This window comes from Cynara cardunculus (genome assembly GCF_001531365.2).
Source record: "Cynara cardunculus var. scolymus isolate 2C chromosome LG 16, CcrdV1, whole genome shotgun sequence".
In the NCBI taxonomy this organism is placed as follows: Eukaryota; Viridiplantae; Streptophyta; class Magnoliopsida; order Asterales; family Asteraceae; genus Cynara; species Cynara cardunculus.
Genome location: NC_037543.1, coordinates 7,089,111 through 7,093,146, shown reverse-complemented (window position 1 = coordinate 7,093,146; position 4,036 = coordinate 7,089,111).

Below are 4,036 nucleotides of genomic sequence, written 5' to 3'. Positions count from 1 at the left end.
CCGGCGACGAGAGGGTGGGGGAGGGGCTGTGAAGACCGGCGACGAGAGGGAAGGAGACGATGACTGCAGCTGGAGAAGATGGAGGCGATGACTGCAGCTGGTAAAAGGTGTGGAAGGGTAAAGTGGGAAGAATTGTAATCTGAATGGTTTAATGGTACCCTAGATGCAAAATAGTTAAGAGGGGGATTGTAACCATTAAGAGGCATTTGTTTTTTGCCAAACAACCTCAACCTCTGACCGATTAAGAGGTTGGCTCTTAATGTCACCATTAAGAGCCAAACAAACAGCCCCTAATTCTCTCTCTCTCTCTCTCTCTCTATATATATATATATATATATATGTCATATACACTTATTATTATCACAACAAAATCATACAATAAACAAGAGATGAATGTAGATATTATTATTGCTACTGTCGATTATCATATCGTTATCATAACAAAAATCACATAATTATTAGATGATTATCACATCAAAATCACACAATAATGTATCATATCGTTATCACAATATTATCGCGATAAAATTAGATCATTATTACAGTATCATCACATTATTATCAACAATGAATTCATCAACATAAAAAGTCTAAGATGATAATAACAAAATTTAAAGAATAAGGATAAACTAAAGATAACATAAAATTATGGATAAACACTAATTCATTATATGTTAATTAATTTGAAGGTTTATAAGTGTTCTCGTTTGAACCATTCATATATATTATATTAATCAGGATAACATGTCATCCACATTTCACGTGAACAATGACATGACATGAAAAAATGATAGCATGTTATCTTAATTCAAATCAAAAAGTTACTTGTTATAATGAATAAATTTTTTAAAACATATTGTTATAATAAGAAAAAATAGAAGTACAATGTTTTGATAAAAAAAAAAACAATTTGAAAGTGTATTTTCTAATCTAAAAAAATAAGTACAATAAATTAATAAAAAAATAACTTAAACGAATACTATTGTAATAAGAAAAAATCAAAGTACAATGTCATAATAAGGAAATTGGTGAAAGAAATTCGATAAACATAATATATATATATATATATATATATATATATATATATATAGGATCGATCAAATAAAAAACACTGTAATTTGTAAAAACCGTAAAAACTACTCTCATCCATCGTTAATCTTATGAAATTTTTTCATGAAATTGTTAATCTTGTGAAACTGTTTCATATAATACTTTTTTTGATGAAGTTGTTTCATATGTGGTTATGAAATTGTTTCATATACTACTTAAAGAAATTTTAATGAAACTGTTTCATGTATTTCTCTAAAATTAAAATAATGAAGATGATAATATCCATGATTAACACCCTCTACAATAAAAATGGTTAATCAACTTCTCATAATTACAAAAAAATGAACAAAATGAAAAATTATGATTTGTTGAATGAGRTTTTCACGGTTTTTACAAATTGAGTGGTTTTTATTTGAACCCACCCCTATATATATATACACTTCTCTCTCTCTCTCTATATATATATATATAGAGAGAGAGAGAGAGAGAGAGAGAAGTGTGAGTTATTATACAACCTTTTACATTTGTACAACCAATACAACTCAATCTCAACCGTCCATTTAATTTGATAAATATATGATTTCATAGAAGTTTTAAAGTATTGATTATAATTAATGAACCTTATTCATCTTTCATTTGAAATATACCATATATATATATATATATATATATATAGACTTGGGATCATGTGAGACCAGACTGTTTTCGTGAGACCCGTGAGACCAACATTTTACACTTGAAACTTCATAGCATTTTGCTGTGAAGGTGACTTTTTAAAACCTTCACAGTGTTTTTGCTGTGAAGGTTCGACTTTTTTTAAACCTTCACAGTGTTTTTGCTGTGAAGGTTATGTGTAAAAATGTGGTCTCACGGGTCTCACGAAAACAGGCTGGTCTCACGTGAACCCAACCCTATATATATACATTAATTATTTAGTACATATAGAATACATAGAGAGTAAATTATATGTTTGGCCTCTTTGATTTTTATATTTAGAATGACGGAAACACCCTCTTAATTAACCTATTTAACAGAAAAAATTTAACAAAGTTAGATTTATGGACCTAATGTGTTATAAAATACAAATCACAAGGATATAATCCATAAGATATTTCAAAATGAAGATCTAAAGTATTAAAACACATAACAGAACCAAGAATATAATTTACTCTATTGTTATGTTTATAGGTAACATCAACATTTGCATTCGTATGCACCAATCATTTAGCAAAAACCTTTTAACATCCATAAACTAGCCAAATCATCAAAGGGTCTTTGGTTTAACGGTATTGTAGTCATTGTTTTCTATGAGATCAAGGATTCAAATTTTCTTGTGGCCACGGAGGTTCAAATGTGGTGACTTTGGGCTATCTGCAAAGCAGGTGGTCGTCCTGAGATTAGTCGACTCGCATAGCAAGTTGGATTTCCAGGTTAATTAAAAAAAAGGTGTGCAAGTCTTTTTATTATATTTATTATATATAAATATCATATATTATATATTTTAAGGGAAAAAAAACAACCCAAATCCTCCATCAATAGCATCCATCCACACCCCTCCTTCAAATCCCAACTAACCAAATGATTGATTCCCTCACCAATCATATGTGTTGCTTATCAAACACTTATCAGCTAAACGTTTATTGGTATATATCACTCAAATTACTGGTTTAGAGTAGCAAGAACCGATGTTATATCTGTAAGATGCATAACAATGATTGAGAATCTTACCCGGTATGTGAGAAGATCACTCCTACTAGTAGGGACTTACCCGGTAAGCCTTCGTAAAACGGCACATAAAACAACAAGATCATTTTAACTATAAATTATGAATACAAACCATTTCCATATAACTTCATCTTTTACCCAGGTGCGGAACACAAACCTTCTAATCCTAGGGGCCGAGCCTGATTCAGTTTACTTCTAATTTGTTTCAATGTAATAGTATATTCCAAAAAAACACAAAAAAACAACTGTTTATTTTATTGTATAACTTTTATATAATCTATTTTTATTTTTAAATTATTGTTAAATGTTTTAGTTACCCTTCTATAACTTTCATAAACGTATCTGAAGGGTTTTATTTTTTTTAAATAAAATAAAATTATATAACAAAAATGTCACTAGAAATCAACGGAACCCTGTTTATTTTGTCATCCACAATCCATCTTCATTTCTATGATTAGGGTTCTACACTTCTGATCATCGCTCGAATCTCTCGCCATCGCTCAATTCACTCCTCATCGTCGCTCAAATCGGTCTTCGTCATCTTTCTCTCTGCATCGATTGCTGGAACAGGTAAGCAATCGATTCTCGTTCTTAAAGTTATATCGATTTCTGTTTTTAAAGTGACATCTATTTCTTTTTTTAAAGTGATAGTGATTTATGTTCTTAAAGTGATAGCGATTTTCTGTTTACGATATTCTTTAGAGAAAATCGATTTCTGTTATATTCTCTCAATTTCTCGGTCTCGCTCCATTGCTTTTGTAAATAGTGATTAGCATGTAAATCTTTTGCATAATTAAAAAGTAGTGATTAGCCTGTAATTGCAAAAGGGTTCCGTTAATGGGTTGTTTGTTTACCTCTTAATAGTTATATTAAGAGGCAACCTTTAAATCGTTAAGAGGTGAATCTTGTTTGTTAAAAAAAAGTCTGTCTCTTAATGATTCTAAAACCTTCTGAATGATTTTGTATCATTGGTCTCCCTTAACCATTCAATGCCCTAATTTTATTGTAAATAATTACCAAACAATTATATTTCATTTTGTACTATATGATGAAAGTCTCTTAATCATTCTGACTAGTCCCTTAAGATAGTGATTACGAAAGGATTCTGTTACTTTACATGTTCAAAAGTTGATGGTATGTTGGAAATCTGGTGACTATCTCAATCGTTATAAATTGTAAATTAGGCATCTTGCAAACTTAAATCAATATTGTTTATTAATACATATTATAAAACATAGTAGAAAAAGGATTTTAAATTCAA